The sequence below is a fragment of the Microtus pennsylvanicus genome, chromosome 3, assembly GCF_037038515.1.
Source record: "Microtus pennsylvanicus isolate mMicPen1 chromosome 3, mMicPen1.hap1, whole genome shotgun sequence".
Taxonomy (NCBI): domain Eukaryota; kingdom Metazoa; phylum Chordata; class Mammalia; order Rodentia; family Cricetidae; genus Microtus; species Microtus pennsylvanicus.
This window is the reverse complement of record NC_134581.1, coordinates 143,414,276-143,424,175: the sequence shown is the minus strand read 5'-3', so window position 1 is coordinate 143,424,175 and position 9,900 is coordinate 143,414,276. Positions and strand designations below refer to the sequence as shown.

At 43.5% G+C, this 9,900-nt stretch overlaps 1 protein-coding gene across 2 annotated transcripts in view; it reads left to right on the top strand.

Moving 5' to 3' along the window:
* Positions 1-5,096: 5,096 nt before the first annotated feature.
* Positions 5,097-9,900, top strand: part of Ubap1 (ubiquitin associated protein 1) — a 29,817-nt gene continuing 25,013 nt past the window's right edge. Inside the window, exons 1-2 of one of the 2 annotated variants that reach the window (XM_075967484.1) lie at positions 5,097-5,314; positions 5,615-5,693. The gene's annotated coding sequence lies outside the window, so the exon portion shown is untranslated. The remainder of the gene's footprint in view (positions 5,315-5,614; positions 5,694-9,900) is intronic. The other variant, XM_075967483.1, reaches the window with a different exon arrangement.

The following is a 9,900-nucleotide window of genomic DNA, read 5'->3' as shown; positions in this document are numbered from 1 at the left end:
GTGCCCTCTCCTGGCCTTCACTGACATTGTACACGCATAGTATAGAACTATATAAAGGCAAAACACATGCAAATGAAAGTAAATCTTAAAAAATAAATCATATTTCATCTTTTAACTCCTCCAGGGTATCATTGGTTTCTGTCCTTATCCACAAGATGTGATTTTTTTTTCAAGACAGGGTTTCTCTGTGGTTTTGGAGCCTGTCCTGGAACTAGCTCTTGTAGACCAGGCTGGTCTCGAACTCACAGAGATCCGCCTGCCTCTGCCTCCCGAGTGCTGGGATAAGATGTGATTTTTGTGTGGTGCCCGGATCCTTTCACATAATAGGTGATTCCTGCCTCTGAGCTATATCCTCAGGCTTGTTTTTTATCATTATTTTTGGTTGGTTTAGGAGTCTCTCTCTCTCTTCCTTCCTTCCTTTCTTCCTTCTTTCTTTCCTTCCTTCTTTCTTTTTTGGTCTTTCAAGACAGGGTTTCTCTGTGTAACAGTCCTTGTGGTTCTGGAGCACACCTTCTAGACCAGGTGGGCCTTAAAATCACAGAGATCCTACTGTCTCTGCCTTCTGAGTATTGGAATTAAAGGTTTGCAATTTAACCAAGTCATCTGACCAGTATAGTTATTCTGTTAACTACCAAGTATAGCCGGGCGGTGGTGGCGCACGCCTTTAATCCCAGTACTCGGGAGGCAGAGGCAGGCAGAGATCTCTGTGAGTTTGAGACCAGCCTGGTCTACAAAGCTAGTTCCAGGACGGGCTCCAAAGCCACAGAGAAACCCTGCCTCGAAAAACAAAAACAAAACAAAACAAAAAAAAACAACTACCAAGTATAACAATTTAATTTTTTTGTTTTGTTTTTTTTCAAGACAGGGTTTCTCGGTGTAGTCCTAGCCGTCCTGGAACTCACTTTGTAGACCAGACTGGCCTCAAACTCACAGATATCCCCCTGCCTCTGCCTCCCAAGTGCTGGGATCAAAGGTGTGCTCCATCATGCCCAGGAACAATTTAATTTTTTAATGACTCATTTATTTTTATTAATATGTATATTTTGCACGTATGTCTATGTGAGGGTGTTGGATCACCTGGAGCCAGAGTTTCAGACCATTGTGAGCTGCCATATGGGTGCTAGGAATTGAGCCCAACCAAAATAAAAAGAAAAGAAAGAACATAGCAAGCAAGCAGCTAAGTAAACCTTGATGAGCATGCCAGTAAGCAGCATTCCTCCATGGCCTCTGCATCTGTTCTGACTGACTTCCAGGTTCCTGCCCTGCCTTCCCTCAGTGATTGATTTATACACTGTAAAGTGAAATAAACCCTCTCTGTTCCAAGTTGTTTTTGGTCACGGTGTTTTATCATAGCAATAGGAACCCTATGACACGGATTGAAACTAGAATTCAACAGCAACACTAATTCCAGAAAGCCCACAAACTCATGGAAATTAAACAATGCTCACCTGAATCATCAATGGGTCAAGGAAGAAATAAAGGGAGAAATTAAAGACTTCCTAAAATTCAATGAAAATGACCACACAACAGTTCTTGAGGTCCTAGCTAGAGGAATAAGACACCAAAGGGAGATCAAGGGGATACAAATTGGAAAAGAAGAAGTCAAACTCTCACTGTTTGATGATGATATGAAAATTTACATTAGTGATCCCAAAAATTCTACCAAGGAATTTCTACAACTCATAAACACTTTCAGCAATGTAGCAAGATATAAGATTAACTCAAAAAAATCAGTAGCCCTCCTGTACACAGATGATAAAAGGGCTGAGGAAGAAATCAGAAAATCAACACCCATTATAATAGCCACAAATAGCATAAAATATCTCGGAGTAATTCTAACCAAACAAGTGGAAGACTTGTATGACAATAACTTTAAATCTGGGGCTGGAGAGATGGCTCAGAGGTTAAGAGCATTGCCTGCTCTTCCAAAGGTACTGAGTTCAATTCCCAGCAACCACATGGTGGCTCACAACCATCTGTAATGAGGTCTGGTGCCCTCTTCTGGCCTTCAGGCATACATGTAGACAGAATATTGTATACATAATAAACAAATAAATATTTTAAAAAAACTATCTGTAATAAGATTTAGCACCCTCTCCTGACCAGCAGGCATACATATAGACAGAACACTATACACATAATAAATGTATGTATTTTAAATAAATATTTAAATATAATAAATAAATTTTTAAATAAATATTTAAAAAAACTTTAAATCTTTGAAGAAAGAAATTGAAGATGACACCAGAAGGTGGAAAAACCTCCCATGCATTTGGGTAGGCAGAATTAATATAGTAAAAATAGCAATCTTACTTAAAACAATCTACAGATTCAACGCAATGCCCAGCAAAATTCTTCAAAGACCTTGAAAGAACGGCACTCAATTTCATATGGAAAAGCAAAAACTCAGGATAGCCAAAACAATCCTGGGCAATAAAAGAACTTCTGAAGGCATCACAATTCCTAACTTCAAACTCTACTACAGAGCTACAGTACTTAAAACAGCCTCGTATTGGCATAAAAACAGACAGGAGGACAAATGGAACTGGATAGAAGACCTGGATATCAATCCACACATCTTCGAACACCTTATATTTGATAAGGAAGCAAAAAATATTAAATGGAAAAAAGAAAGCATATTTAACAAGTGGTGCTGGCTTAACTGGATATCAACATGTAGAAAAATGAAAATAGACCCATATCTATCACCATGAACAAAACTCAAGTCCAAATGGATCAAAGACCTCAACATAAAGCCAGCCACACTGAACTTTATAGAAGAGAAAGTGGGAAGTACTTTTGAACGCATTGGCACAGGGAACCACTTCCTAAATATAACCCCAGCAGCACAGACACTGAGAGAAACAATTAATAGATGGGACCTCCTGAAACTGAAAAGCTTTTGTAAAGTAAAGGACACGGTCAACAAGACAAAACGACAGCCTACAGAATGGGAAAAGATCTTCGGTGTGTGCCACCACCATCCGGCTAAAATTTTAATATTTTAATAATAATTTTATGTGTATTGGTTTTCTGCCTGCATGTATGTCTGTGTGAGGGTGTTGAATTCCCTGGAGCAGGATGGTCAAGGGGAGGAGGGATGGAGTGGGAGAGCAAAGAAAGAGATATCTTGATAGAGGGAGTCTTTATGGAGGGAGAAACCTGATACTAGGGTTCCCAGGAATCTGCAAGGATGACCCCAGCTAAGACTCCTAGCAATAGTGGAGAGGGTGCCCGAACTGGCCTTCTCCTGTAATCAGAATGGTGAATACCCCAACTACCATCGTAGAACCTTCTTCACCCAGTAACTGATGGAATCAGATGCAGAGATTCACAACATAGCACCAGGTCGGGCTCTGAGAACCCAGTTAAAGAGAGGAAGGAGGAAACATATGAGCAAGGGAGGTCAAGATCATGATGGAGAAATTACAGAGACAGCTGAAACTCAGGAAGTCTAGACTGACAGCTGTGTAGCCTCTATGGGACAGAACTGTGCCCTCTGCATGTGGGAGACAGTTGTGTAGGTTGTTTTATCTGAGGGGCCCCTGGCAGTAGGACCAGGATCTATCCCTGGTGCATGATCTAGCTTGTGGGAGCCCATTCCCTAGGTTGGGATGCCATGCTTAGCCTTAATGGAGTAGGGAGGGGCTTGGTCCTACCCCCAACCTAATGTGCCATGACTTTGTTGACTTTTTATGGGAGCCCTTTCCCGGTGGGAGGTGGGCTGGGGGGAGGGAAGTGAGGAGGGTCAGGTAGAACTGTGGTTGGAAAGTAAAATGAAATTAAAATAATAGATAAATTTAAAAAAAGATGAAATATGACTGAGTGTGGTCCTGGTGTCTCTCCACAGCAATAGAACTCTAAGACAGAGGGAGAGGGAGGAACGGTAAGACTCCACTGCCAACTCCAAACACTGGGCTCATACTTTGCTGTCCTGGCATAGCATTCAGTTGCCCATGTATTTGTAGTATTTGGGGCAAGTTGTGTATTTCACTATCTTGGGGCAAGGAAGCTTTTAGATCTAATAACACCATCTTGGAAACCAGAAGGAAACATGTGATAGGAGCAAAGATGTAAATACCATCTGTATGTCCTTGTGAGGGTGGTGGCTGACAGTTCAGAGGTTTCATTCATTATCATCATAACAGGAAGCATGCAGGCATGCAGGAAGACATGGTGCTGGAGGAGCTGAGAGTTCTACATCTGAATCCCCAGGAAGCAGGAAGACAGAAACACACTGGTCCTGGCTTGAGCTTCTGAGACCTCAAAGCCTGGCCCTGGTGACACACTTCCTTTAACAAGGCTACACCTACTCCAAGACCATAACTCCTAATAGTGCTACTCCCTATGGGCCCATGGGGACCATTTCCTTTCAAACCACTATGTTCTCTCTTCTTTCCTTTTCTCACTCTCTCCTTCCCTCCCTTCCTTCTCTTAGATTTTTTTTTGGATAGCTTTGGCAGGTGGTGCATATCTTTTGTTCCAACACACAGCAGGCAGAGGCAGGCAGATCTCTGTGAGTTCAAGACCAGTGCTGGCATTAAAGGCGTGCGTCACCGCTGCCCAGCCAAGAGTTAACTCTTTATGCTCTAATTTCTCCAATGATCAAGAAAGCAGTGAAGGCTGTGGGACTGCATTTCTGGTTTGAATGTACTGGATGTTAAAACTGAGGAGACATTTAGAGTTACTGTTTAGACAATTTGTATATAAACGTGGGTCTGGGATACCTAAGGCCCTGTCTGAAAAACAACAAAGCCCAGGAATAAATGCAGAAAGTGAGACCTGACAGGGGTGAAACCGGTCCGGGAATCTTAGAGATTTTTCTAATTTCCAAGGATTCACGGCTAAGCCTTTGGGTGTGCCCTCGCGATTCAAGTCTCTAGGGTTCTCGCTTTGGCCCTGTCTCTAACCCTGAGTCTTAACCTCTCAGTGTCCCCTCCTTTCTTCCCTGGGTCAGCAGGGTTGTCATTTCACAATCAAAGCTCAGGGTTGCAGGAATCCTTCAACTCCAGAAGAGGGATTTAGTTACGTCACTGTCGGCTCCTCCCATTGGTCCGGGCGGGTGGGGCTCAACGCCATGATGTCAGACGCCTAAAGGGGCGGAGCAACGGCTGGAAGGAGGAGGGAAGTAGGCCTTCAACATGGCGGCGGTGGTACTGGCGGTGGCTACGGTGACGGTCTGGCCCGGGGCGGACAGAGTTGGAATGGGGGTTGTTCGCTCTCCCTAGGGACAGCGGGAGCCAGGCGGGGACTGAGCCCGGGAGGCCGGGCGGAGCCAGCACCTTTCAGCTTTCTGGACGGCAGCGGCATTCAGGTGAGGGGGCCTGTCTCTGGGGGAGGGGGAGAGGGGCGGAGTTGGGGGAAGGGGCCGGTACCCGGCGACCGTGGGGGGGGGGGGGGGGAAGCTGGGGACCCGGTGCCTGGGGGCCCCGCAGGATGAAAGGAGCTGGAGTACCGGGGAGGGAAGGAGAAAGAGCCGGACGGCGACCGACGTCTAGGGCGGATTCTGGGCGAAGGGTCAGAGTGACGGGACCGGAGTTGAAGGGGCGGGGGGCAGACGGCAGACGGGGTGCGGGCAAATGAGTTGGGATTAAGGGGACTAATTCTCTCCTAGGAGACGGACGCAGTAGACCTCTCTGCCGCTCCAGTGGGAGCTCAGTGGGAGCTAGAGCAGGTCGAGGAGCGGAACCCAGGTATAGGAAAGAAAGAGTGCTGGGGAGTTGAGGGCGAGCGTGGAATGGTGAGCATTTAGTTAATTGGGCGATGAGATGAGGGAGAAAAAGAGATCAGACCAGGGTGAATGCTTTTGGGTGGAATCTTTGGCATTGTCTGGTCTTCTCTAGCTATATCTTCCCTAGAGTTTCCTCTTTTTTTTTTCCTGGGTGGAAATACCTGGGTTACCCACCTGGGTCTCATAAACAACCCCAAGTCTGTCTTTTGAAGCCAAGCATTTGCTTTTTTACCAGCGGTCCTTGACCTCATGTAATTGTTTTCTGACTTGAGACTTAAAATTTTTTGTGTTGAACTAGAGTAAGATTTTGATACTTTTTAGACATCATAGCGTGTTGTAACCCAAAATTTGTCGTGTATTATATATAATGTTCTAATTCTCATTCTTAGCGCTTTATCTGTTTCTTCAGTTGTAGTTGTTTTAATAAATATGGTGGATGCTTCTCTGTTGAATTTTTTCAGATTTGATGATAAAGCAAGGTATTACATTTTCATTGATAAATAGTTCTTTTTAGGGTCTGAACAATCCAGAGCACTTATTCATGCAGAGGACCTGATTTTGGCTCTTGACCCTACATGGTGGCTCACATTCATCCATAACTCCAGTTCCAGGGGATAGCTATGAAACCTTTTCTGACCTCCATGACCACTAGGCAGGAGTATGGTGCGTACATACAGCATGAAGGCAAAACACTCATACAAATAAAATAAGTAAATCTACAAAATTTTTATTTTTCCACCTGCCATCACACCCAGTCTAAAACATTACCCACCCACGCCCCCTCCCCTCCTCCCCCAAGCAGGGTTTTTGTGTATATCCCTGGTGTCCTGGAACTCTTTCTGTAGAACAGACTGCCCTCGAACACACAGAGGATCCACCTGCTTCTGCCTCCCGAGTGCTGGGATCAAAGGCATGATCTCTGGGTTTATAAACATTTTTCTTCCTAGTTAGTATCCCAGCCTAGTTAAACTGAAAGTTTCCGCATTATCTTAAGCCACAAAATGTCTAAAGTCAATAAGAAAAAGATTGCCTTAGGTATCGTAAGTGAAGTTTTATAGATTGAGTTTTTGTTTCTGATTCATTCTATTCATTCTGTTACTGAAAACCTACTGTGTGTTTCATCAGTGAGTCATAGTTATGGAACCGAGGAATTAGTAGTTCTCTAGTAAATGTCCCTGTCACTGCATAGCAGGTAAATAACCAACGGCCTCATGGAGAAAAAAGTATTAATTTACAAAGATTGAAGTATGTAAAAATAAAAACTCCCTGAATTTTTACTTTTTTTTTTTCTGAGATAGGGTTTCTCTGTGTTGTCTTGCCTGCCCTGAAACTCACTTTGTAAGCCAGGCTGGCCTCGAACTCACAGAGATGAGCCTGCCTCTCCTGAGTGCAGTACCACTGCCCTGCTGAATTCTTTTAAACTTTTTTTTTTAGTATTCAAAACTTTTTACTTAATTGTGACATGTGTCTGTTTTTGTTTCCTTTTTTAATCTTTTTTTTTTTTTAGTTTATTTATGTGTGTATGTGTATGGGAGTCTTTCCTGTATGTATGTCTGCACAGAAGAGTGTGTTCTGGAACTGGAATTTCACAGTTCTAAGGTTCTGTGTGGGTGCTGGAACTTGAATTTGGGTCTTTGGAAGAGGAGGTAGTGTTCTCTCTTGACCTCTGCGCTCTCTCTCCAACACCCCTCTTTTGATACTCTCTTAATATGCATTAGTATGTAACTCTGGCTGACCTAGAACCCTGCAAACCATTCTGGCTTAAAGAATGGAGATCCTCCTCCTTCTGCTGAGAGAGTTTGAGGATGAAAGACATTTGTCAGTACCACACTTGGCTGGCTTTATTTTTCCTTTTGATTTGGGAAAACAGTATCCTAGTAAGATACAGTAGATAGACATTGTCAGTGATTGTCAGTGCACATTTCTTTGACAAATGTCATCTGTGTCTTTGGCTTTTTCCTTTTTTTTTTTTTTTTTTGAGACATGGTTTCTCTGTGTAACAGTCCTAGCTGTCCTGGAACTAGCTCTTGCAAACCAGATCTGCCTTTGTCACCCCAAGTGCTGGAATTAAAGGTGTTTACCACCACCGCCCAGCCCTGCCTATTTTTAGTTTTTAAAATTAAATGACCATGTCCTGGTGGTGGTTGCGCACACCTTTAATTTAGCACTCAGGGAGGGAGGCCAAGGCAGGTGGATCTCTGAGTTTGAGGTCCAGCCTGGTTTACAGAGTGAGTTGCGAGTTCCAGGACAGTCAGAACAACCTGCAGGAATTGGTTCTTTCCTTCCCCTCTTGTGGGTTCCAGGAATCAAACTTAGGTTGTCAGGTGTGGGTTCCTCTTTTACCTTTTGACTATTGTATTTAAAATCTATCAGGAGTGGTGTCATGTTCCTGTCATCCCAGCACTTCTGAGTCGTACAGGACCCACTTGAACTACATAGTGAGACTTTACCTCTCCTACTGCCCCAAAAAGCTTAGGGTTCCTGAAGTTTAACTGATGATACAAGTTCTTTTGAATATTTTCAGCATTGTAAATATATCAATATTTCTGAGTATAGGCACTGATATATTTTTTTCTGTTATATTAAGTTGTTTTTTTTTTTTTTTTTGAGACGAGGTTTCTCTGTAGCCCTGGCTGCCCTGGCTGTCCAGACTGGCCTTGAACTCACAGAGATTCACCCGTCTCTGTCTTGCAGACTGGGATTAAAGGCGTGCACCACCACCACCAGGTACACACATTCTGGTATCTATATTGGTTCTTAATCAGTTTCTGTGTAACCCTGGCTGGCCTGGAACGCCCTATGTAGACCAGGCTGTCCTCAGACTTCTTCTGCCTCAGCTTCTGGGATGGCAGCTTGTGCCACCATGCTTTGCTCAATAGCAGTTACTGATGCTTACTAAACACTTGCAGCATCTGAGTCACTGCACTGGCTCCTGGTAGAATCTTGTGATGACTGAGTCAAGAGGCTGCCAGTATGTGTTTTGTTGCTTCATTTTCCTCTTTGGCACTTGAGATTGGGAAACTTAAACTGTTTAATGATTTGGGGAGGGGGTTTAAAATGGTATCTGTTGTGTGATTTTTAAATTGGTATTTTCTAAAGTTGGACTTGTTTTCATGTATTTGTTGGCAATTTGTACTTCTGGGAAGTTTGTATATTTAATTTTTTGTCATTATTTTGGGTTGTTTCTCTTCCTGGTTGAGTTAGATTTCTTTCTTTATTCTGGTTATTTTTTTGGTAGAGGGTCTTGATGTAGCCCTGACTGACCTAGAATTCCTAATCCTTCTGCCTTCGTTTCTCAGGTTGGGAGTCACAGGTGTAAAACACCACACATTCAGCATTTTTTTTTTTTTGGTTTTTTTATGACAGGGTTTCTTTGTAGTTTTGGAGCCTGTCCTGGAACTCTGTAGACCAGGTTGGCCTTGAACTCAGAGATCTGCTCTGCTCCCAAGTGCTGGGATTAAAGGTTTGCGCCACCACCGCTCCGCCTCTTAATTAATTTTTTAATGTATGACTTATGAATATCTTCCTATATTTTATGACTGTCATTTTTTAATCTGTTTATGCCTTCTGGTGAGAGTAGCCCATGATTTTTTTTTTAATGTTGTTGATTTTTTTGAAAATTATATGACCAGGCACATGTTTGGAGGTAAGAGGATGAGTTATGGGAGTTGGTTTATTCCACCTTGTGGACCCTGGGGTTTGAACTCTGGTCATCAGGCTTGGTGACAACTGCTGAGTCATCTTGCCAGCCTTAGTTTTGAGACAGGGTCTGGTTACATAGCTTTGACTGGCCTGAACTTTAGCCAGTGTACTCTTCTCTGCCTCCCAAGTGCTGGGACTACGTGTGCAGTCCCACATCTTGCTAAAACTCATTTTAATGAAATGAGCTTTTCTGTCTTTTATAACTTTTTTTTTTTTGAGCCCGGGTTTCTCTGTGTAGCCCCAGATGGCTTGGGACTATCTCTGTAGATTGTGCTGGCCTCAAACTCAGAGATCTGCCTGCCTCTATCTCCTGAGTACTGGAATTAAAGGCATGCACCACCACCATTTGGCTTGTTTTTTTTTTTAATTATTATTTTATTTGTGTGAGTGAGTGCCCATGTATGGAATGTGCACCGTGTGTGTGCCTGGTGCCCGCAGGAGGTCAGTAGACAAATCAGGTCCCCCGG